Source organism: Larimichthys crocea, chromosome XVII (genome assembly GCF_000972845.2).
Source record: "Larimichthys crocea isolate SSNF chromosome XVII, L_crocea_2.0, whole genome shotgun sequence".
Lineage (NCBI taxonomy): Eukaryota > Metazoa > Chordata > Actinopteri > Sciaenidae > Larimichthys > Larimichthys crocea.
This window is the reverse complement of record NC_040027.1, coordinates 22550727-22578201: the sequence shown is the minus strand read 5'-3', so window position 1 is coordinate 22578201 and position 27475 is coordinate 22550727.

Here is a 27475-nt window from a genome sequence, read left to right as displayed (position 1 = left end):
CCTTCTAGGTCTGACTCCTGTGACTCACAGACAGCATATTACCAGATACTGAGATTACTAACACAAACGTAAATGTTTTGTTAAACCAGATGACAGCTCTGAGTATCTTTAAAAAGAGTTTGCAAAAACGACTGTTTATAATTGTTTATAATTCTTGGAAAAGAATTACAATTTAGAGTAAGATGGAAAATGGATTTTCTTTGTCATAACAAGAGAAACTGTGATATGAAGTCATGAAAACATATATATACGAGCCAACCATACATAAAGCAGATATACATGAAGTTGATTAAACATGAATTTGTGCTGACTGTTTCACGCAACAGAAACCGGAAAGAAAGGATGTGAATAAGAAACACTTTTCCTCCCCCATCACATCACCACAGCTTCCATCAAAGTGCCATATGTGTATTTACACAGCTTTTGCAAAACAAGGCTTATAGACTCTGTATTAAAAGCAAAGAAAGACATATTTTTACCCAACAAGATGGTCTTTTTGTACTTACCATACCGGATCAGCAGGAGTATTGTCCCATTTCTAAAATTTCTCTGATGCACACAGTTACTCAAGAGACACATTCACTCTTTTGATGATGGATGGAAAGGATTGGTTGTTGGATTGTTGGTACCATTCTGAGCAGTAACAAAGTCTCAGTTCACATCTGAACAATCACAGCCTCATTATTATAAATATATTTATGCGCACCACAGGAAGAGTACCTCTGGTTGTTGCCACAACAGCTAATGGGGCTCTAAATAAATAAACAATCTACGTCATCTACATACAGATGAAGTCTGCAGGGGAAATTACCTAGTCACTCCAACACCTGCAACATTTGTTTAGGCTTTTAGGTGGTACTGCTTTTCTTTCAATATGTCACCTCTGTACCCCCAAAGTACTCACAAAGACATTTTTTTTATGTAAGCCTGAAAATACAGTTTCATTCCAGGAAACCTTTCAGTATTACATAAAAAATGTTTTTGTGAGTGGGAAAATTGCAAAAGACTACTGTAATTGTGAAGGTACAAACAGGTGAAATATTGAAAGAAAAGTGGTACCACCTAACTAAAACCAAACTAAACCACCCTAACCAAACATAATAAATGCAGATGCGTCCATAAAAAGTCGCTGCATGGTTTTGTTGTATGAAAATAATCATGGTTTAAAAATCTGTGCTATGGGCATCACAGTCAACAGATTTCAACTGAACTCCAACAAATGAGAGCATGGTGTTCAAGATAACCTCACAATTTGCAGGGGCACAGTGGCTTCCTTAACATGGCATTTTGACTGGACTGTGACTAACTTGTATTCCAGGCCACTGGATAACTTCAGCTTGATAATTATACTCCTGCATCAGTCTGTGCTGCCTGTGTTCTGAGGACAGTTATTGATAGATTTTTCTGCTTCAGATGACTTTAAAAAGTTGTTCATTAAATTTTAAACGGGCTGGACACTGACATTCAAGGCTTCAATGAGAAAAGGCCAGACATAACATCACTGACATTTTTGACGTTTCACTGGTTCACGACAACACACACACACACACACACACACACACACACACACACACAGTATATATCTGCAATGAACTAATATTGCCTGATTTATTGGTCAGACTCTGATTCATAGATGTCCATAAATGGTGCACCTCTAATAATGAAAAAATAGTTAAAAGTGTGAATGACACCGCATTTTAGATTTTAACTATTATAAGCGGAACATATTTTTATTCAACATATTTAATTTTTGTCTAAAGTAATGAACTGGTTCAAAGCCAAAGTTATCATAGTTTTACTTTCCTGGCAACAGCAACAGTCAGAAATTCATCTTCTGTCTCTTTATATTGATTTTCATCGTCAGTGACTTTCAAAATCTGTCACAGTGTAAAATTGTATCTACGTGATGCATGCTTAGACAGACACAGTATGGTCCTGATTAAATAAAACATCCGCGTTGGCAGATGGCTGTGTGCTCGCTCACATCAGACACAAACCTGCTGACACACTCCTGGCCTGTCACTTTTCCTTCAGCTGGTGAGTGATGCTACAGATTTATTGTGGCCTAATGTCCTCTACAGTCTTGTTTTGATGGGTTAGTACTCCATAACACGTGTAAAGACACACATCAACATGATTTAAGCCTGAGTGGAGCAAAATGCTGCATGTCTGAGTGAGGAAGTCAAACATGAAACACATCAAAGAGATTAAAATTGAATCACCAAACTTAAACTGAATCCAGAATCGCTTGGGGGAAGAAAAAGAAAAAAAAACAGGCCTCAGTACAATGTGGAGACACCTTTCATGCGTCAGAGACTAACCAGACCTTTGACATGTGATACAAAAAGGGAACAACAATACAGATGACAGATAATGAGACACGTGGACACTGACTGTCTGCATCTGCTGATCCTAACAAATGAATTGACACCAGTGGATATGTTGGATTGTGCTCTGTGGCTTTCATTGTGTGTGCGTATGGTTGAAATCTGCATGTATTCAACATCTGATTCACTACGACAGCAAAACTCTCAATACAAAACTGGCCTCAGTAAATCCAGAAGAATACACCATCAGCCTCTGTCTTTGTCTCCTCCTGTTATTTGCACGACCCTCCTTGAAACCTCTTTGAGGTTGAATGAGATTACCTGATTAACTATAATATATATATATATATATATATATATATATATAATATTATATATATATAATATATACACACACACACACACACACACTGTATAAATGTACTGTGCATCACTAAGTTTCCGAAAAATTTCACAGTTCAGATTTTAATGTAGCCTAACGTGAAATAAACATGAATTTATTAGAAAGTGGTCCCATTTTTTTTTCTATTTTTAATTCTACTTCTATTCTTTTATTCTATCCTCTATTGTACTTCTGTAATAATGTATATTACACCCTTGCTGCTGAAACAAAAGAATTTCACCTTTATGGGATAAATAAAGTATAATCTAATCTATGTTACGCATTTGAATGGTAAGTGATTACATTGTAAAAACAGAAGCCACATGGCACAGCACTGACAAGACAGCGAGAAAAGAGAGTTTGTGCTGTTACACTCGGTATCCATGGCAACGCGCTACTTATTTCAGTGGGGAAGCAGCTCGTGGTTAGCGGCCTGACACGTTTCTTTTTTTTAAACGTGGGTTGACCTGTTTTCAAACCATGGATACCGAGTGGATACGCACATGAAAAATACATACATAAAAAAATATAGTCCATACACTACGGCGGTGGTCAGTGTTTTTTCCACTCCTCTTCCCCACGGACCATGAGTTGCTCTGTTATCTCGCTGTCTTGTCAATACTGTGCCAGGTTGATTGAGTGTGTGCAAAGCTTCTTGTACGAGTCGCAACGTCATGTAAATTAGCACGGTTGACCCACGTATAATGTTTCCACTGTTCACACATTTTTCAGTAATAATGAGGATAGGTCTCACACAGTTTATGTCAATACTGTGCCAGGTTGATTGAGTGTATGCAAAGCTTCTTGTACGAGTCGCAATGTCACGTAAATTAGCGGGTTGACACACGTATAATGTTTCCACTGTTGACACATTTTTTAGTGATAATGAGGACAGGTCTCACACTGTTTAACTCGTATGAGAGTATATTATCGGTGCCAAATACTTGTTACAGTCGAATATGAGGCTTACTTACATTAAATATTTGCTGTTTCACTCCAGCGGCACTAGCCAGCTAGCACTACATGCTAACGTATTTCCGAAAACAAGCAAACATGAAATATTCATCCCAGGTTATGTTGACGGATCATTTGAGACAGAGAGACATTAGACGATCAATTCACTACCAACAGATGAACTAACTAAGCTAAAATCATTTTAAATGTATTTACTTGAACGGCTCGGCTCAGGACTTTGCGTGACGTCACATTGCGGACGCATGCATGTTGGTTGAAATGCCCACCTTGTGGGTTTTTAACGAGTTTCCGCGCTTTTTTCAAGTTGAAGTTGTTGTAACTCTTCTTACTTTGTTGTAATGGGCAATGAGTTCTCTTAACTTGACAACAATAGTCCTTCTGACCACAGTGTGTGGATAAGCCTGCTCAGTCTAAATTTCACAATGCTTTTGGGACTTGAAGCGCAAAACACTTGACGTTTGGGAAATGGTGACAGAGATGTGAAATTGCCAACAGACCTTGCTGAGAAATGAGTCAGCAACATAAACCTGAGTACTTTGACCTATAGGCCACATCTGAGCTATAAGATCTTTGATTAAAACAGACAGATCTGCAAAGATGGTGAATTTGTTGTTTGAGAGGGTGTGGTTGCATGAAGCATTTTCTACTTTTGTTTTTCTAGGAGGATATATCAGGTTGACGAGTCTAATACACCCTCAGTGTATTGCAGGGGTGCACTGTAATGTTTTTAATTAGGTAATTAATTAGTAATTTTACCATTTCCTCATACGAGACTGTGACATATTTCATCAATACATTTCTTAAAAAAATCTAACACAGGTGATTATTGGTGTCCCATTTTCTCAGTCATATCGAAGGAAAAAAACAACCTAGGGTAATGAATGAACATGTCATAATTGATTATGTTTATGTACTTACAATGTGGTTCCCTTCTCTTCAGATCAATGGACATAAAATCCATTGGCATCGATCAGCTGATTTGCATCGTGACAAACAGCAAAGACAAATATACTGGAGCGCTCGAGAACTGTAACCACGGCTAATGTAACTGAATTTGTTAACGTAAAAACATGGATTTAACATTAAAGATGTGGTGTGTAGGTTGACATGAATATAATCACGATGGGACTTTTCGTTGACCTCCCCCTCAGCAGAATGATAAATGACTTACATGATGCTTTCTCCACATTAACCTGGTGACTCTTTTAAGATCTTGATGGATAAAAAAAAAAAAAGCAATTTACTGCATTGACGTAATGATGAAAAAGATCCACTTTACAAAGATGGAAGACATACATGCTGAATTTGCATTCTTGACAACAACAATTTACTATCCCATTAAGAGTGCTGCTTATTCTCCTGGACCATGCATGAGTGGAGCAGAGAGGAGTTTGTTATGGGCCAGAGGAAGCATATTTATAAGTTATTTGTTCCACTATGGTATAACAGTGTAATAAATTGCTGACTTGTCCTGCTTTTCCTTCTATTTTCTGTTATAGGTCAAAATAATATGGTTTATATTGTAATACATAAAAAATTGCAGGGTACATTAAGTCAAATTGTCTAGTGCATTCTTGTTAAGGACTTACTTTAGCACAGCCTGCGGCTTTAAGTGCAAATATAGGATAAATCAAATTCATATCTGGCCCTTGTAGCAACTTGTTCTCTTTTAGCTTTCACTCTGAGACCTTTTCCAGGTTCCATGTGCTTTCAGAGTCACTAGTCTCACAAACCACCCACCTATTATTTAGACTCTGTGACCCCCAGTGGCTTCACTACAGGGTGCAGAGGTTTTATATAACTAATCTACACAGATTATGATTGAGAAAGAAGAAAAATAAAAACAGCTTGAAGATTTTCTGTGATGCAAAACAAGACATTTAAAGACATCCTGGTCTGTGTCTGATAAATTGTACACGCTGCTTTTTTGTTTGACAAGCAAATGTTACTGCTGCCCGGTTCACTGCTCTTATCAGTGCTGTTATCTGGTGAACATAATTAAGCAAAACGCAACCAGACCTCCTGGACGGAAGGCAAATTTCAAAAGGAGAAAATAGTGACTGTAATTTTGTCATCAAGGAGCTAGTATTTCAATTTAGCATATTTCCTTAATTTCTGATGATATAGCATGCTATTTTTTATGATTTAATATAGTAAATATTATTAATATTACATTTTGTACCCTTCATGTATTTTAATTTTTAACCAGGTGTGACCTGGTCGCCGAACTGGCCCGCTCTGCGATTGCCGACAGTTGGGAGCAAACGCTCGGTTCTGGTCCCACTTCTTTTTTAAATAAACAATCAATCGTGTGGCTCATTAGGGTTCCTGCCTCGCTGAAACTCACACAGACTGGGTAAGAATTCAGACAGGAACCGGGAAACCGGCAAAGATGGAGGTCTTTCAATTCATTTCAGTGGGGGTCATGCGTTTCCGTACCAGCAGCGGGAGAGAAGTAGAGCCAGATTCAACTTTTTGGAAACCGGAGCCCCACGTCACATCCCGCAAACCAATCAAAAACCCGACCCGCCTCCCTTCTCCCGCACCTGTAGTTCTACATTCTTGAAAAATGGAGCGAGATCGACACCACAAGAGGAAAGGTGGAGCAGAGAGGGAGAGGCTTAAAAAGCTAAACAGATGCAGCGAAGTGCTGTAAAATAACTGACATGTTAGTCAGTAAGGGAGCAGGTAACACTGGACTCACACAGGAGGTGTAACGGCAGCGGGACGGCTGTGCCGCATTTTAGCTGCGTCCTTTGCCCAGCGTCAACTCACACCAGGAGCGTGTCAGCCATGTAACGGCAGCAGAGCGAGCCAGCCATATTCACGCGAGATCACGCGAGAATCCTGGACGTACGTGAGACCTGTGTGAGTGCTCTCATTGACTAGACTGGCAGCTATCTGCTCCGGTGACCGCGGGCCTTAAGACATTGAACACTAGTCGTGACAACACACGCACAACCATCCAGCACGACTAGCTTAAAGAAGAGGTTAGTTCCACTTCGTGGAAGCTGTTGGGGCTAAAACTGACTTAATAAAAAAATGTTTTATGTTGTAATAAAGGATCCCCCCCCCCCCCCCCTTTTTTTTATACTCACTGTGACTATTGTGTCTGTGTTTTAAATTTCTTTGTGTGTGTTTGAAGTTGTTTTGTTTAATGTTACAGAGAATAAACCGACACATATGCAGTGCGCCACCTGTGTACCTCTCACTTGTGGTATGATACTATAGTTGATACAGTGGTCAAATTTAGAACTCGTCTGGTACCTGTTACGTTAAAGATAGGATTGGTCTCAAATTTAGGTGGATGATGATATTGAAATTGGTTAATTGGTTGTAGAATTAGAAGTGAAAGTCGACTAAGGTGTAGGTCGAGTTTTTGACTTAAAGTCTGTGTAAAGGCAATTTCATGTTTTCTTGGAAAATAGTTGCTGGAAACATGTGGAAAGAGTTTGAACAAAATATTCAAACAGTTTTTCACTAGTTTTCAGTCCAGGATTCTTTGGGCAGTCTCGTTTTAGGACCACCCAAAAAAAATCCTGGACTGAAAACTGGTGAAAAACAATTCCACATTTCAGTAATATATTATTTAAACTCTTTCCACATATTTTTAGCAACAAGACTGCATGACGCCACGCAGTGAGCACCTCCGCCCCTCTAGTGCAACGGTATAAAAGCCTTCAGCACAACACTTACAGCTGTTACTAGCAAGCTAAGGCCTCAACATCCTGAAAATGCATCTTCCCTGGATGCCAGAATTTTCAGCTCCATTACTTTATTTCAATTTCCAACATTTTTTTTTTTTTACATCGTGTACTAACATAATCACGTTAGGGTTTCTCATCATTTTCATGTGTGTTATCTAATGTCAGTGCATGTAGGGCTTGAGACTGCTCTCGTTTCCTAAGCGGAATCCAGAGGAAAATATCCCGTAACGTGACACGGGACGTCTCTTATATGCAACAGCAGCTTGTAGCTATGACAGGGAATATATGTAGTCAGATCTGAGTTTATGTGTGTCTGTAACAGCACACACATACGAGAGACACCTGATCTATCTATAACTATTAAGAATGATTATAAGCTTGCTAACAACAAAGTGCTTCAAAACCGACATTTGGTTAAAGCAATCTAACTCTTTCCATTTGGGTGTCTATCGTGTTCAGTAGCTGAACAATGGGGATTTTGGGGACTCTTCCAGTACCATTTCCAGAGCTTTGTGAGAGAGTGAGATTCTGTAAGGGATGGCCAGAAATTTGTACCGCGCACAGACACGTATGCGTTTTACGCATGTTGTGCCCTGCATTCTAGTGGTTTGCGGGGCCAAACGCCATTGATTGGGGCGGCCTACAGGAGCTGGACAATATTAATTACAGTCTGTTAAGCAAAGACAGCTGAAGAAAATTTTGGTTTAAGGAGATGTGATTTCCTGCATTCAAGTGGATTTTGGGGTGGTATGCTAAAAATGTGTAATACTTTATTCTGATTTTATGTTCATCTGATCATGACTTGTAGGGCCTTCTAAACTTGAGCTAAATATTCATCAACCAGAAAACCACTGTTGTGCCTATGAGTGTACTGTATGTACCACAATATCGCCTTATTAAATTATAGACTTTTGTTTAAGATTTGACAAAGGTATTCATTGACAATCAGTGGTATTCGACCAATTCTCCATTCAAACCTAATCCATTTAATAAGTGTATTTGTAAGACCACTCAGATTTATGTTTAACAAGAAAATTACACAAGATTAGTTAGGGAGAAATGCTTCACTATTGAAAGCCCACAAGCAACACAAATACTAGGCTTACACATCGGCCTTTGAAGCAAAACATCATAAATCAATGGATCATAAGAACATGAAAATAACAATGACAGGCTAGGATTTGTGGGCAATGTTGTACTTTCCTGTGGCCTTCTTGGAGGCCTTGATGACCTCAGCGGGGGGCTCCCATCTGAAACAGGGTTCCAGGTTGGCCATCTTTGTAACCATTGTCGAGGACAGGGTGCCATGTAATGCCAGGCTATTTCTGGTTTTGGTCTTGTTAAAACACCCTCTCCGCATCAGCATTGGAATGGGGCAACACCAGGACCAGCTGGGCGACGGCAGCAAGCCTCTCAAATTCTTTGGCTCCTGTCACCTATGGAAAATAAAGAAAGAACAAAATGGAGAAACATACCATATTTTTATTGAGTAATACTGTACATATACTGTAGCAAAGTATAGCAAACTCCTGCCAAAAAGTAAGACAAATAAGATGTGTACCTTATTTTTACGTGCCACCATTTCAGCCCAGAAGCTTTCAATTTCCGTGTCATCCTGAACGGAGGTCATTGGCATTGTCTGGTAATTTGCAAACTCCTCTTCCAGGTGGTCGTGCTCCTCTGGCCCATGGAATGAGAGGAGATGGGGAAACTTATTTAAGAAAGAGTTACAGGTTGTTGCACTTTAGGTGCATTTTCATCAACCTGCAAAAGTTTATTTTAGAGGAAGTCACATAAAAACAACTCATGTACAGTATAGGAGTGAACATATCTCATCATAAAACATATTTTAGTTTGGATGATACTGACAGTAATTGAAGAAAGAACTAACCTTTCAACAAAGTAGAGGACATCTTCAATGCCACTTTCAGCCCTCTACAAATTGCGTGTGCTTTATCAGTGCCTCTTTAAGTGGAAGCTTCTTAAGTGCGTAGTCCACAGCACTTGTAAAGGCCTCTTCAAGGCCCACTCTCGGAGCTGATCGCTGCCAGTCTAGTCAATGAGAGCACTCACACAGGGCAAGCCGCGGAGCGTCTCAGAAGCGTCTCTCCGCGCAAACGGTGTGAGCATTTCGTAACATTCCTATTTTTGACGCGAGCAGCTGCTAAACCTCGTAAATTTTAAAATAGCAGATCGCACCTGACAGGAAATCCGACACAGAATCAACATAATAAACTTCCGCCCCTATTCGAAATAATACGCAGTTCATGTCGCCTATCACAACTTCACATCAACGTTACGTCATGACCGGTGGCACCAGGTGAGCAGTCAATCGATCAAAGGGTCTCAACATGAACAGACTAATTGTTGAAATGGAACAACACACAATCATTTATGACACAACAGATGCTTTTTATAATCTCTTCCACATTGCAGAAGCAAAGTCAGCTGTTTGTTGTTGTTGTTTTCTTTATACACAGTTTACTGTGGGGTCTCGCATACATCCAGGATTCTTGCGTGATCTCGCGTGAATACGGACGGCTCGCTACGCTGCCGTTACGCAGCCTACACGCACCTGGTGTGAGTTGACGCAGGGCAAAGGACGGAGCTAAAACGCGGCGCAGTCGTTACGCTGCGCTTACGTCTCCTGTGTGAGCCAAGTGTAATTGTTGAAGTGGAACAATACACTAATTCGACACAACAGATCCTTTTTATAATCTCTTCCACGTCGGAGAAGCAAAGTCAGCTGTTTGTTGTTGTTTCCTTGATACACACAGATTATCGCGGGATCTCGCGGTCTCGGGTACATTCGGAATTCTCGCGGGATCTCATGATCTTGCGTAAATACGGCCGGCTCATTCTGCTGCTGTTACGCTTGCCAACACGCGCCCGGTAAACGCAGGAAACAGTAATCCACTGAACTCAGGGTGGGTTACAGTGGCCACTTGTGCTTATCAGCACCACCTACCCTTGCAGAGTTTAAATAAAGAATGAACGTGTCTCTGCCCAGATTGGATTTTTTTTGGAGGTGTAAGAAATTGGATGTGTGGCGTGAGAGCGTGTGAAGGCAGGCAAAAACCTGTGTCACACGTCGAAACCTTGTGGGTTGGCAGCTCTGCATTTCTGGAAGGTCCTCCGGTTCGAGAGGAGTCTCCTCCACTTGGCTTCTCCTTGAGATTCAGTGCTCGTTGCACTGCAGCACTTCTGTTGTTTGTCAAGTCGACCACTGATTCTTTTATGGGTAGGTTGATGTAATAATGCCCATTTGTGTGGTGCACTGAACTTGACACAGAACTGACAAACTGCTTGTCTTCCTGTGACATTTCCAGCTTGTCACTGCATCAAGGAAAGTCTGCATTGTATTGCTGTATGAGCAATCTTTCCACTGTTTCCACTGAAATACGGTGGACTGTGACTTGGTGCTGGTAACTCACTGAGTGAAACATATATAGGAAATATGATGAAGACGTCTGAGTGGTGATATCACTCCAGTTCATTTGAAAAGTCGGGTGAATCTTTTCAGCAGAGAAGGTTTTTTGGGTTTCCTCACAGTTGTGGCCACCTGTTTCCCAAGACTGTCAAGTCTCAATGGCAATACTGTTCCTCAGCAGATTTCTGGTGGTTTCGTCATTGTGGGCCTTTTGTTCATGCTGTCATGCTTTTTAGGAGATTGGACTTTTCCTCCTCCCACTGTTTTATGTCCTCCTCTGTCTTGACCAGTGAAGCTGACAGTCTGGGATCTTCTTCACTCTGATTGTCAAGAGAGTCCTTCAATTGATTCCTGGTGATTTGCTGCTCTAGAGCCTATTGTTGCTTGTTGATGCTTTGCAGGAGATTGAACTTTTCTTCCTCCCACTGGAGTGTCTCCTGTTTTAGGTCTTCTTCTGCCCTCATGAGTGCAGCCGCCGGTCTGGAGCTTTCTTCGCCCTGATTGTCAATACTGTCCATCAATTGATTTCTGTTGATTTTATCCTGGAGGATCTGCTGTTCCTCTTTGATACTGTTCAGCAGATTTGATTTTCCTCTCACTGAATTGTCTCCTTCTTTTCGTCCTCCTGTCTTGGCCAGTGCAGCCATCAGTCTGGAGTTTTCTTCTTTCCGATGGGACACGAAAGTTTCTACTTCCCTCTGATGACAGGCTTCTTATTTAGTAGCTTCCTCCAGCTTAGAAACTTTAGAGGTCAGAGGTCTCTGTGTCAGATATTTGCAGCTGAAGGGTCTTAAACTTGGTTTCATATGTTGTATCTGCTTGAGCATATGTGTCCTGAATTGTCCTCTTGGTAGGATTTTATGCAGTCGGTTGGTTTGCTTGTCAAAACCCTCCTTTGCAGCCTGGTCTGTTTTGTTCTCAGATCCAGTGATCTTCATTTGCTTGTGAGGAGCCTTTTTGATGTTCAAGGTTTTCAAATTTGCAGTCTGGTCTGTTTTTTTAGGGGCTACAAAACACTTTTCAGCTGCCCTGCTGAGCAGGGGATAATCAAGCTCGAGGAAATGAATGTTCTCATTTTGGAGATTGGTTTTAGTTGATTTCAGGCAAGGGTGTACTTTAGGAGGCTGAGGCTGTTCTGGATCCATTTTTTTTAGTGACCTGTGGTTCTTATTCTTCTTTTATCTACCTTCGCTTCTTTGGAGTGATTCGTTTAATGTTTTAAATTGTTTTCAAATTTGCTGTTTTAAATTCGTTTAATGTTTTAAATTGTTTTCAAATTTGCTGTTTTAATGACATTCTGATGTTTTATTAATTATTGGTTTTAATTTTTTAATTACATTTCTCATTTTTATTTTCATTTTTATTTCTATTGCTTGTCTTATTGTCCAATGTTTTTTTAGCTGCCCTCCTTAGCAGGGGATACTCAGCCTCATCAAGCTTCCAGCAATCCTTTTGGAGCACGGCTCCACTTGATTTTAGCCATGGGTTTACTGGACGAGATTGTTTTAAATCCAGCTGTCGTTTTTAGGTCCCCTCACAAGTGCATCATTATTTTCTGTTTGGGAAATCACTGATAGGACATCTCACTCTGCTCTATTTATATCTAAAATAAATGATAAATAGTTGAAATAATTTCTGACATAAGTGGTCAAGTCAAATGTTTTTTTTTTTTTTTTTCTGAATAGACGAGACCAGACTGAAGCAAAGAATATGATGAGATATTTTCCTGCTTCCCTCTGTATTAAGATCACTTTCCAGTACAGTTTAAAAAATGAAACTGATATTTTTTACTTTTGTTTTGCAAAGCTTGTCCCATGTTATACTCTTATATAACTCTTCATAACAAAGTTAAAAAGTTTTTTTCTTTTTCTTAAGCACATTCAGCTCATACACTTTCTGTTTTCTTCAAGGTGACAGCAGCTGTAGAGCATGAAGGGCAGCTTCAGCCTGATGGCAAGCTAGCATTTTTTTGCCATTACTTCCCCAGAAACCCCAGTAAGCGAGTGAACTTTAATCCATTTAGCTTCGTGATTGGAGGCAGAAGAGGTCTATTTTGGCAGCAAGAGTGAAAATAAAAATGCTTGTCTGCTTCTTAGCTTCACACACAGGTGTACACTCAAGGGAGTTTGCATACTGACTGAGAACCATTGCTTTACATTATAGTGACTGTGTTGTAATTTTCGTTTATGTATTCATATATTTATCTTCATTTGAATTATAGAATTTAAATCTTTCTCATTTGAGTGACAATACTACCTTAAAGCAGTACATAAAACTGCTCCCTTTGTCTTTTTAAATCATCAGTATCAAGTAAAAACTCTGGAGCCTCTTCACTCCCATCTTTGCTGCTGTAGCTTCCTGTGATGGCAAAAGCCAGAGTCAGTATGTAAAAATGAATTAACATTTGATTAAATATGTTAAAGGCTTTTGCAAGAATATATTAGTCACATAATACTTATTGTTATTTATTTGAAAATGTAAGTAAATTATTTCAGCAAAACATACATTTTTTTATTTAGTGTATTAAAAATAATTAGACTTATTGTCAACATGCAAAGATTCCTTCTTAGAAGGCTGTGAAGAGTTTTCACATGAATCTCCATTTTCTGCAGCTGTTTAGATGTCTTAGAAATGCATGTTTAACTGAAATTTCAGTCTGTTATCCTCCAGAGACACAACCTTACCCAAAAACCATGAAATCTGTTCATGATTATCCTAATAGCTCAAGATTTATAAACTGTTCTCTGTGTTCAGTGAGGTTTATCTTTAACTAGTTTATGACTTCACAGAAGTTTCAGTCAGAATTTCTGAGAACATGAAAGTCACTTTTTAATAGCTCTTCTGCAGTGGTGTTATTGACTCGCTGTGCAGTGAGTGGCTGATTGATGCTGTCAAAATTTATTTTGCAATTTTGCTGATGCAAAGTCTCAGCTACAAAATGGATTTGGAGTATTTCTGACATTATTTCCTACTAAATAATGAAACAGCAATTTGTCTCCAGAACAGATTCAGTCTTTCGTCCAGTGTTAAAAATCTCTGATCCTTTAAACCTCACAAAACAGTGTCAGTGGTCTCATTATTTATTGCTCACGTGTCTGAATTTTGCTGATTGGATTTGGCAGACTGAAGCCAGCAATAGGATCTGAAGAGTCACTGCTTTGGTTAATGGAAATTAAACTTCTCAACTCGGGAAACTGCTGATATTTATTAGGTGGACTTCAGTAGTGCTTATTCAGTAAGATAAATCTCTTTCATTTGTGTTTCAGTGCCCCCATGATTTAATTATATTCACATATTTCACATTGACTGCTCAGGTTTCACTTTAAAAAAAGCTGTTCTTAATCTAAATTAGGATATTAATAATAAATAAAGCTAATCTACTTTTTCAAATTAAGGATAATATGAATATGACATTTAATTATGGGTGTAAAGATTTGTCTTTCTCTTGTAGTATTCATTACCAGTAATTCTTTTCTGTCAGCGATGACCTTTATCTGTCACTAATTGCAGGTAACACTGACTCGGCACTTATGACCAAAAGATTAACGACTCCAAAGGCACAAAAATCCATTGTAGTCACCATCACCATCAGTCATCATATAGATACATGCTGTACTGTCAACAGTGTGTTATGTGTTGACCATTTGTCAGCGGATGTGACATGCAAGGCTTGTGCAGGTTGACAGTAATTTGACATAAAATGACTGTAAACAGTTACGAGCTACTTGTTTGTCACGGTAAATGTGTGATTGTCTTGATGACGGAAAACAAGTAATCAACACAACAGGTCCTATACATGGAATGCATAAGCAAAAGTAAACAGCATCAGTAATAGTTTCAGATTTCACACATTTTTGATTTTATATCAGAAATACATTACATTTTGGTGATACATTTATACGGGTATTTAATATCGGTGCATTTAACCATTCACCAGCCCATTTCCAAAGTACAAATGTTGCAGAAAATGTGTCCAGATGTCCGACCTTCTGAGGCCAGAGGTGGACATTATATCAGCTGCATGCTGTAAAACATCATAAAGCCGACTGAAATGAAAATCTAAGCCATAGCCAGTGTAACCATATCATCTACTTAGTCTGTACAAACAGCTGTAATGTGCTGTTAAGATCAATGAAAGTGGGTGAGTAAGTCTGTATGACAACTTGTTTGCTGACTGGCTGCTGCAGTTTATAGAAATGTTTTCTCTATAAATAACTACAATATTAGCAGAGGCCTTTTACTGAGCAAAAACACCCATTAACCCCATCAGTTAAGCCAATAAAACGCCATCTGCATTCGCCTGGCCGTGTCTTGACTGATTGTAGCCATCTGGAAAGACATTGCAGACCAGCTCGCGCTCAGGAACATTGATATGGATGATTTTATGAACACGTCTGTGCAGCGAACAGTAAAATATTCAAGGTTTAGCCTTTAGCTAGTTTGTTTAAACAGGGGCTCAGGCTTCCCCGGGCTGCAGGGTTTTTTTTTCTTCGAGGGAATGAACATTAATACCCACAACATTCACAGTCATTAGAGTCAGGACTGATTATGGATCCGCAGCGTGTGCTCTAGCCCAGCACGTCTTTAAGCGAGCAGTTAGTAAACCTCAACATGGGGTGTTACTGTATGTTACTATAGTATGCAGTCAACACAGTGGGAGCCATGCAAACTTACAGTATGCAGCTGGAGGATTGGTTCAAGACCGTTAAGAAACCCGTGTAACTGTCGAAATGGATGTATGTATATTTGGAAACTCATTTTAACAAACACTTTTTCAGGAGAAAAGCTGAGATTTCTGTTTCTGTCTGTTTTATTCAGGTTAAAAGGGCTTATTTAGCTTTACTCTCCTATATCACTGCCAAAGAAATGATCAAAAATCAATGCTGCTGAACCAGAGGTATTGCTGCATTTATTCCACACATTATTTTTCCTTGTCAAAATCTGCTGCCTACATTACCCATAATACAACTCCTCTGCTGACAGTTTGGTCAGAGATTCAGGTGTGTTGTGCTAGAGGCAGGCTGTAGTCTCGAAGAAATATGTGATATATGTGTCTGTACTCTGCCAGAGTAACCAAGTACACTCTGTCCTTTTAGCTGAAATAGAGTGACTCTCTTGCATTCTGTTTTATCACTTTATTAAAGATAGAAAATAAAACTGGCTTGTTGCATAATTTCTCCACACAGAAATACATAATTTCTACCATCCGACCAACAAAGTGAAATCACTTGAGGCAATTTATAAGATCTCTCTGAAGCAGCAAAATGTTTTATACAACTTTTTTCACACATGCAGTAGTACACCAAATAAAATGACTTTGATGTGTGAAAAAACAACAACCCTGAACTGAAATAAATTAACATGGCGTTGCAACTAATCTATCAAAGAATCTTAAATATAGAGGAAGAAACTTGAATGTGGAGAGTGCAAGTAGTAAGACATTATTGATAAATCTGCTAATTATTTTTAGATTGATTAATTAATCGGCTGATCTATAAAATGTCAGGAAATAGTGAAAAATGTCCATTCAAACTACGATCATCAGTGCAAGCCTGACAGCCTCCACCATGGACATTTCACTCGTATTGGAGCTGATCCAATCCATATTGCCTAATCTAAGCAACCTTTTATCATACAGTACATTCTGTAATTATCTAACTGGCATGTACAAGCTAAAGCAATTAGGTTCCATTTGGTCTAGTATGGGCCGATTGAAATTCAGTTCAGTTTCGGGTCAGGAGCATGAGACCTTTTACTGAGTCACTGTAAACTGCGGTAGAAAACATGAAGCTTGGAAACATCGAGAGCTACAGACAACGAGGGATGAGATGATGATTTAGGGTTGTTGTGTTTGTGCACAAGTGTTGGATGACTGAACAATGCGTGAATATTTTGTAACGTAGTTGAGGTGGAAAAAAATGTTTTATCTCAGATTTTAAAATCTCATTATATAAAATCTATTGTGCATGGTGTAATTATAGCGTTATATTTTACCATTTTATTTATTTATGTAGTATAGACTCGCTTCGTATTGATTTCAGCTTTCATGCAACTACATTGACAGACTCTGACATGATGAGATTGCTGAGGCTGGAGCAGCAGTGGTCCACCACTAATGGTAACACAATAACCAAAGTCAATGACCTCCCTGCTCCAAGCCAGCTGTCTGTTTTAATGTAATTGGTTTATGATTTACTGCATCACGAGTCACAAACAGCCTTATACCTAACACCCTGTAATCAAGAACCCTGCCCTCTGTTCAGCACAGCAGTCAACTTTGATGTGAGACAGCCGTTTTATTACAGCTTGGGTGCATAGTTTCTATACCAACCTTTACTGATTCATCACTGTGACTGCTCCATTAAATCCTATTTCTATCTGCAAAGCCAGCACACATCCCTATGTGCTTGGACAAGCTGCAAAGTCATCTCACAGGCTGAACTGTGTCCCCATAACATTTGTTGCCAGGGAATACAGAGCAGGGCTCAAGTCCAAGAAAGTACAAACATCCTCTCTTAAATCCACATTCAGGTAAGCTTGCTGCAGGATGGTATCTATTGACTGTGTGGCTGAATGTCAGTAAATGGTAGTACAATGATACTGCTTATCTTACTGCAGTAAATAAGAGCATTAGCAGTCAAATTTTACGGCTCTTGGAACTGTCAAATGTCCCCCATTGACAGACTTTTCCACACTGTTGAACGAGCCACACAGGCTGTGGCTACAGCTGAAGGTAATGGATCCACAGAAACAATGATCCATTCAGTGCAATTGCAAAAAAGAACATGCTCAAATAAGTGGAAATAGCATTAACTGGGATGGCAGCTGTTTTGTCAGAGGCACCTTGGGCGAGCAGAGGAAATAATTCTCTGGGAGGATTTCCATAGAAACCACAGCACAACAAAGTACTTCCCTTCAACTCGTTACACCAAACCGATTAGCTAACAAGAATTGAGCTTGAGCCAGTGTCCTGCTGGCTATGGACCATGACTCCCCCCCTTGTGAGGCAATTAGAAAGCAGTCCGTCACTTTATGACATCAGGGCATTAGTGGCATGCAGACATTTTCGTGTCCAATGAAAGGTTTGGACTCATAAAAACTGATGAAAGCCAGTAAAAGTGTTTGATTATTTTATTGAACCATCTGCCCAGAGAGATCAAAATTCTTCTGTGACTGACTATGAAATGTAGAGACTGGACACGTATTGAGTTTTTACATTTTAAGCAGCCCCTAATAAGTTCCTCAAGGGTTAGAGAAGTTTGCTGACTACTGGATAATTAATGATTTTAATCCTCTTGCTGGTTTTAAAAGTGAACACGTCCGTATGGCTAAACAACTTCTGCTCATTTTCCGTTCAGTCAGGAATTTATGTCGGACTGGAGCCAGTTACTTCTGGGCAGCTCTGGCTGATGCGTGACTGTTTAAATACGGAGCACAGCTTTTCTGAGAAAGTGCACACACCGTCTGCACACAGTGTCTCATGGAAAAATAATGATTATTTAATACTTTGTGGATCCCTGGAACAAATATTCTCTTTCTTTCTCCGCTCAGTTATCAGATAAGATTACTAGGTCAGGCTGCACCAGATGTTTAAATGTAATGCCTATGTTCAGTGTTCAGAGAATTATACATCACAAAATGAAAATAGGTCGGACCGGATATATTAGTCCTTATAGTTTACAAAAATAACACTAGGTAGCTCAGATTGTTAATCCTTAGAACGCTAGACTAAATATGAGAAAATGATATTGGTGAAGTGAAATTTCCCAGTAACTCTAAACTGCCATGGGTCACCCTGGTTGCTCATGTGGCTCATGCCTGTGGCCATTTGCTGCATGTCATCCCCTCTCACCCTTCCTGTCACTGTTAAAATAAAGGTTCAGAAATCCCAAAAAGCCATTCTTACGTTAATAATGGCCCCCTAAAACTGTTATTTTAGCCACTCTAGCAGGAAGACTCGTGGGATGGTAATACGCATTGGTCAGTCAGTTGGTCGATGCATCAATTTGGTCTAGACTGAAATATTTCAACAACTATTGGATGAATTGCTATGAAATTTGGTATAGACATTTATGTTCCCCTCAGGATCCAGATAAGTTACAGCTTGGTGCAGCCTGTGTACATAATTGATTGTTTTTGATTGATTTGCTTATAGTTCAGTAATAGTACACTGCAGTTCGGTCAGAGACATGAGGGAACTGACCATTTATAGAAAAGTTTTAGTTTGTGGAAAGGCTGCTGTTTAAGGGATCTGGCAATGCCAAAAATACTACATATGGTGGAGGTCAGGGTGGTAGATGGTGCTTCAGCATGAAACAGTGTTGGTATGAGTGAATCAGCAGAGTGGTCAGGTTATAATATCCTGTATACCTGCATGAATATGACTGTGATTGTGAAGCATATATATAAAACAAACAATTTCTGATCAGCCACTACAGAGCAATGCATCATTAGCCAGGAAGTTTATTATTTAGGCAATCCTGTTTAGTAAATCACTACAAATGACAACAAGTCAGCACTTACTTGAGAAGGACACCACACACAAACCTAGTGATGGATTTACAAGCAGCTGTTGCAACCCTATCTGGGACTTAAATAACTGGTAGTCTCTTTGCTCATCCTGCTCAAAAGGTCAAAAAATAGGTCACAGGTTACTGTGAAACCGCAGTTAGATATTTTTGTATATCTTGTTGCACACACTTGACACAGGGGAGGTTTGCTACATTATCAGCATTTAAATGTCAGTAAACCTGTGGGATGGTGATGGGCTGTCTGCTGACAGGTGGCTGCAAAACCCTAGATACAACAGTTAACAGTTAACCCGACTTTTAGATTAATTAAATATTATAATAAGTCTTAGTGACTAGTATTTCTGGTGTCACCTAATGAGTATCTAGTTGACTAATCATGGACATTTTTAATATTTTCTGTTGTCTGTCACAAACACACCTTTACATTACATTTTGTAACATTTTGAGCTGTTGTTCTTACATGCAGGTTCAGAGTTTTCTGATTTTTCTTTCCACATTTCATGCCTGCATCAGTGTGCTCCGAGGAGAGGACAAGCTGTGCACAGAAGTAATTCATTGTTTGAACAATTGCCAACATTCTTGTGTGACAGCAGGGAGGAAAGTAGTTCAACAATCCTGCAACAAGAGTAGCAGGTTCAAGCCCCTATGTTGTCAAACATCCCCCCTCTTGAGCTCACAGAGCGAGACACTAAGATATCAAGATATCACTGTATTTTCTTTACATCACATTTTCTCCCTTTATTTGCTCATATGGCTGACACTGAATTAAGACATCTGATCATGTTTTTTAATCACATTTTCCATCACAGTCGCCTACAATATAAAGATATAAGTCAATCCAAGCATCGACATTACACATTCAGTCTATATTTACATATTCATTTATTCCTTCAGTTTCAAAGTGAGACAATGTGCGTGCATTCATCAGAGAGTTTTGTATGTGGATGTTGATGTGAAATCATTATCAAAGTGTGTTCTTAATTAAGTAGCAACCCTGCGTGTGACCTGTGGAGGTGGACCAGAGTGAAATAATGAAAGAGGGGAGGTTAGAGAAATAAGAGTGGTTTCTGGAAAATGATTTAGCTTCAAGTTCCAGGAAAATGTTACCTGCATCATTATCCTAATTAGAGTTATTATATAAGTCTGTGGAAAGCATGGGTGATTAATAAGTTGATGAAGGTCAAGTTAAGCATCTGAGAAAGCTGCTAAAAAACTGCACAATAAAACAGTCTGATGACTGATTATTGAAAACATCCATAGCCATAAAGTGTAAATGTAATGTAATAATAATAAAAAAAAGTTTGTTAACATACCAAAATGTTTAATAACTCCAGATGAATGAGTTATGAGGAATTTATGAGGAAAATAATTTTTGTATCTACCTACACACAATCTGAATGCATTGATTATCTGGATGAAGTTGATGTAATTTAATACATTTTAATCAGTATGCAAGGATTTAAAATCTTTTCAATATTATTTCATGTTGCTGCTGCCAAGGAGCTGTCCAAGGTACTGACCCTGGTTCATTCACGTAGTGATGATCACATTTCATGGTAGTTTCACAGATTTCATAAAGGTACCCAGTGGAGTTTTTTGGCCATGAGTAACACTGTGGAGCAGTGTTTTTGTGTGTCAGTCCCTTTTTTGTTTCACATAAATAAAACAAAAGCAGTAGAAGTGTCTGGTTGTCAAGAGGTTAAGATGCATGTAATATAACAGGGACCTTTGTTGCAGCTACCTCTGTTTTTGTATTCCTCGTCATTAAATACATAATAGAGAAGACCGTACTCATAAAATAATTCTCAGAAATATTTCCCAAAACATCTCAAATTGTTTCTTAGAGATTGTTTTTACTATCACATAAGACAAGAAAGGAGCAAATCTTCACATGAGGAGCTGGAACCATTTCATTATCAACTTAACCAAGTAATCATCTTACCTTTTCATCATGTACACTATCAGCTTCTCCTACAACTCAGACTGGACTATGTGTGAAGCATCCATTAGACTCATCCACTCCTCTAATTGGTTTCTTCAGGATCCACTGCCCATTATTAAATGCCATTAGTGTTTGCTGTCAGCCTCTCTCCATGTCTCTGACTAACTGAAGTGTCAGACTGTTTTGCCCTTGTGAGTTAACTCTCGAAATTACCCCATTAGTGTGCACTCTTTTCGGGAGAAAGACTTGGGAGAGTGTTATATTCAGTTAAACACAGTTAAATGAGCTCTCTGGGTTTTGCTTGGGGGTGATTGGGAGTAATTACATTTTCTTTGTAAATTTTGCTATGTTAAGTTCTTTGAGGTGGCACCACCTGTGCATCCTTCTACACGTGTTTACGTATATATCATTATATTACTATTGTGAACATGTATAACTGGAGCAAAAGAAAGCCCAAATGAGCCAGTGTAAACTAAAGCCACTGCATTTGTTCAGTTTCAATATATTTTATAGCAGGAAAGAGGCACAAGGGTTTAACTCATAATTGAGTTAATTATGAGTTATGAGTTATGATTTGTTTTAATGTTACACTACAAATCTACTATGAATGATTGTGGGACGCAAGCTTAAAAAGTTGTCTTGGAGCTGAACCACAGGAATGACTTATGTGTCTGGTCTGTGTCACTGCTGACCCTCACTGACAGCTTCTTGGCTGTTTTAACTTCGCTCATTGAGCATCAGCACAAGCTGAGCATGAAGAGATAACAAGCTGCAGTTAACTTTAGTCGCCGGACTCCTCAAAGGGCCATTGACATGACAACATGGTGGACTGTGACAGCAGCTTTCTTAGTCTGTTTCCCTCTCAGTAGATCACCTGCTTTGGAAAAGGATTCAAGGATTTTGAGCAGCCAGCCGCTCATGCCGACAAGTGAAGTGAGGGAATTTTCCTTTCCTTTTATAGTCTGTCAGACATGAAAAAGTAGTAAGTTAAAAAGAGAGAAGAGCAGATGAGCAAAAAACCTCTGCCAACCCCTAAAACAGACACTTCATTTATCATTGTTAGAGCTAAAGAAATCACATCTATACACCTCAGCTGCAGATCAACAATAAAATCTGTTCAACAGACCGGCAACATTAACAGACAGAAATGGCAGATGTTATTTAGAATTGAATAAATAATAACAAGATAACTCAGACAGCACTTGGAGGCTAAATTTAAAGTTTTGCAATGGTAATGTTTAATGTGCTAATGTGTTTAAACACAAAGTATTGTTCAGAGTGGTTTGGAAGGTTAAGTTAGTTTCCCATATCTGTTCATAAAGTATTGGATAAAAAATTTGACCTGATGGGGAACAATATATTTACCAAACATCCTCTTGGGACAATAAATGGGTGTATTAAATATCAAGGCAATCAATTAAATAGTTGTCAAGATATTTTAATAAAAATTATGATGGATGAGAGGAAATATTATGTGTTATCTCTCTTGGGTCACACATCCGTCCCTCATGTCCATCCCACTCTTGATAAATCTGTACTTTCCACAGAGATGGTTGTGGAAGATTCAGATTGTTTTGAGGAGGAGGAGGAGACTTTGGCAACTAGCGTGGCTCTGTGCTATTTGGGTCCATCATCCTCGAGGAGTTATTGCAGACTGAAAATGCACTCTCATCTATAACATCTAGCTAATGGACTTCGAGCCTTCTGATCAACGAGACATCCAAAACACTTATTCAATATATGTTTTAGAGCTTTAATTCATAAGCAGTGTTTTGGGTGACGGACTCTTTCACTGAGTCATGGTGTGGACTACCTAAGGAAAGTGTTATGGTTGATTAAAATAAAGTAGTTTATCCTGGCTGGGGACACTCTGGATATACTTTTCCTTTAATTTGTATGCAAGGCAATTATTTTTATTCAGCACTCTTGGCAGCTAATCTACTGTTGAACAGAAATCTGAAATATGCAGAGCTTCAGCCATGTTAAACAAAATATTCCTTCAAGGAGGACACACAGTAGCATAATGTAGTTTAGAAGTCCAGTCACGAGCCAAGCCAAGGTTGCTCTCTTTATTTCATGCACCATCCTAAGCAGCAGATGCATCCTTTCAGAAACCTGCCCTGTATATCCTTGAGCTGCATGACCTGAATGATATATTTTGCCCGTATGTCCTATGACAGTATCAATCACTATAAACTGGATCATGGCTGCAAATATACAGTGCATCTATATTCATTTAAATAGGGAACATTTCTGCAGTAGGAGACTTTAAAAGTATCTCACTCTATCCTGATGTATGTTCACTTAGTCCCTCACAAATGGTAAGACTGAAGCAAAATCAGGGAAAGAAGGGAAGGAGAGTGGTAAGAAGAGAAAGAAGCTTTTTAAGCAAGGTGAAAATAATAAAATAATATCCCTCCTCCAGCGGACAAGACAATGTATGAGGCAAGCTGGTAAAGTTTCATTACGTTATCTCTTTGATTAATTACCTTTCCCCAGCAGTAATGCACCACTGAGAGGCACACAAAATACCCCACAGCTTAAAATTATAGGGAGCACAACTTTGGTCATTTGTGAAAAGCTCCTGGATTCCTTCTGTTGTATCAGGACGATGCATCAGCTCTTTGAACTAAAAGGAAATTGAGTTTGTGATATGATTCCTTTATATCAACTGAGCACCAACTGCAATCTGACAATGATAAATTGCAAACACATCTTTTTTCTGGAAAGGGGGACTTTCTCTTCCACTGACTTGGTCTATAATAGTTGGCCACATTTTTAATGCAAACCACTCATTGCTGTTTGGTTTCAGCACTGCACTTTCCAGATATCATCTGTCAATCAAACAGTGTGGGCATCACAGTGGTGTTTTTTTTTGTAGAAATTTGAAGACCTCTTGTCTCTGGGTAAAACCTCAGCTCACTGATGTACATCGTGTACAAAATGTACATTGACACAAATGAAAATTGGTTTTCCATCTCCATTAGCTACACTCCGGTAGAAGAGCAGGCGCATCACCTCTGTCACACACTCTCTTAAATCTTATTTTTGTGCTGCAGGTACTGACAGCCTATGACAGTGTGATTTAGTTATCTGTGTTTCGATTTCACTCCAATCACTAATCTTCACATAATAAAGCTCCTCATTCACAATCTGGCATTTGGCTGTGCTATGACTGTCAGGTTGCCGTATACTACTATTCCACACACAAGTGAAATAGATGGTGAGAACTGCATGTTATTATACACTGGCAATCAATTAAAAAGCTCTTTAAGTAATCTGAGGTATTTTAATTACTCATTAGTGAGATCCTTATTAATATTGTATTAATTTGTTTTTTACACACTCATGCAGACAGAAATAAAAAGTTATTTTTCTTGAGCTCCAATTAAAATCATGTTTTTTCTGAATGCCTTAAGATCTTAGTACGCTTCAGTCTGACTAGGCTGTATGTCATTTAATCACATCTAAAGGCAAAAGTGTTTATAGTGGTTCCAAATGTCCACATTCAAATGCGCTGCAATACTCCTCCTATCATAAAGAGAGGCTGGGACTCAGTGTATTGTAGAGACTGCTCTCCTTATTGTGGTAAGTAAGTATGATAGAAGTAAACAAGGGTTAGGGTTAGGTCTGGTGGGTACATGTAGGGAAAAGTTTGCTGGTCAACAAATCATTGTTCTGGTCATTTCCTGTTTCAAAGCCACAGTGTTGTTTTTTCAAAGCATGACCACAACTGTTCCCTGATCCTAACCAGATGTTTATTAATGTAACGATCCAGGGCTCCAGACTAACTTTCCAATTGGTATCACTGAATGAATCACTTTACTACATTTCCAATCCAAACATAACATTGTCACATCATAAAATTCGTTCTTTTTAATGGTGTTGGAATGCACAGATCAGAAAATGCTTCTTGCAGCTTGAACAAACAACCTATTTTATCATTTAATGTGGAGGACTTGTAAATGGGGATAAGAGCACATCTAAAAATTGTGAGGGAAGGAGATGAGTGAATAAACCTCTGCACACCTCAGCTATCACTGCATAAATTATCAGTTGCTCAGTCTATTATAACGATAAATTTTTTGTTAAGACTGAGTTAAGACTCAAATTGTATCTTATGCAATGTATTTCATCTATTGCAGCAGACCCATCTTCTTATAGTTTTCTTTTCTGACTATGCTAGATAGTACACATTTTGGTAAATGAAAGGTGAGCCATCATACTTGGACAGTGGCCTCAGTTTAGTCTTTAAATGTACTTCCACTGTATGGGTGTTTGTAGGACAATACTTGGCTTTGAGCTGGTAGCTCTGGTCTGCAAAGTCTGCAAGGCAGCTCTCAAATAAACTACACTCGCATTTAAAATTCAATCACACAACCTGCCCTTAAAATGAGAAAGTGTAATCTGCTCCCTTGCTTTAATAACAGCAGAAGTCATTTCAGGAATAAATGCTCATGGGAGCCATTACACAGCAGCAGTAAATGTAATAATTGGGCTTCCAACTTTGTTGCAGACTGCTAGACAGAGACGTAACTTTGAGATCTTAGATTAGATTGTTGTATCTTGTACGATAAGGAATAAAGATGCATGGTTGGCATTAACAGGGCATGGCCTGCACGTCTCAAGGAGCAAATCTCAGATTTCCCTTCATGTTGAACAGATCAAAAAGCAGAAAGCAGGATGTACAGGTTTTATTTGAGGATTTGAAATTTCTTGTTTTGCTTTCATTCAATGTCGATGTTGACTGTTTGTCAGCATATGAAAAGAACAGCCACATAAAGATGACATAATATGACAGCTTCAATGCCCCTGACCTTCTCTAACAAGCATTTAAGATGCTCCATTGTATTAACTCCTGTTCACCTGCTCGTCTTTATTTGTTTTGAATGTTGGTGTCACTGTGTGTATTTAATTTTTAGTCAGGGAATTTATCTTAGAAATGCATAACTCAGTTTGAAAATGTTTCAGTTAAAATGTCACTAGATCAATGAGTCCTTATTGACCATGGCATGACGGCGTTTAAAAGTCATTGCTAATATTCCAGTAAATGGCATCTAAATAGAGATGATTAATAGGTTGGTTTGTTGTCAGAGCACAGCTGCTGTATTTAATTCCATGCCTTTCTTTTGATAAGTCTGTGAGGCAAAGACATTCATCAGGTTTCCTTTTCCACCCATCTGAAAAAATAGATGGATAATATATTTATCCAGGGGGAAAATTCAATTTTAACAGCAGCAGAAAACTTGGAACAATAAACAACACAACACACTGGTGAACCTGATAGATACTCAGTGCCTAGTTATGCTGCATCTGTCTGTCTTTGTGCTACAACACACAAAACAGAACAGCTGTTTCCCACCTATACGGCTGATAACAAAAGATGGAGCATCAAACATTTATACAAAACTGTGCGTCAAGACAGTTTAAATACAACGCAAATACATTTAAGAGTTTTGTATGACAATTACAGATTCTACCAAGCACCTTTGTCCAAGCATGGACATGACATACAGTATATCCTCCAAGAGGATGACTGCTGTAGTAAACAAGCAGATAATAGTTTAGTAAAGTTTAAAAAAGCATTACTCATTTCAGCACATAATGAAAAACAACACGTTACATTCAAGTGACAAATAGGAATTGTGATTGTTTTCAGTCAGTAGCAAAGGGGATTTCTGGTCAAGACGATGGCTAGGTTAACAAAACACCAATCTTCTGGGAGTGCTGTCCATTTCCTGTTTCACGTTTTCTTGTTGGTTTATTTTAGCAATGAGCATGAACCAAGAAGTTATTTTTAAACCCGAACTATTGTCCCTAAACCAAACTACCTAACAAACCAACTTTCAGGTTTAAATTGTTGATGCTATTTCACACAGAAAATGCTAAATATTTGTGAAGTGTGGCTGTTGTGTAGGGTGTAAGACTGAATTGACCACAAGATGTGTCAGGATCAGGCTAAACATTTTCCTGAGGGAGAGGTTCTGACATGTTTATATAATTAAAAAAACACACAGGCTGTAAGTAATGTAGATGATAGCCGTAATTATGTTTGGTCTGATGATAGATGTGTAAGATAGGACAGTCTATAACAATAGTACATTATCAGCATCAGAAGAGGCATCAGCAGTCCATGAAGGCTGATATAAATGTCAATCAACACAAGTGTAAGCAGGATGTC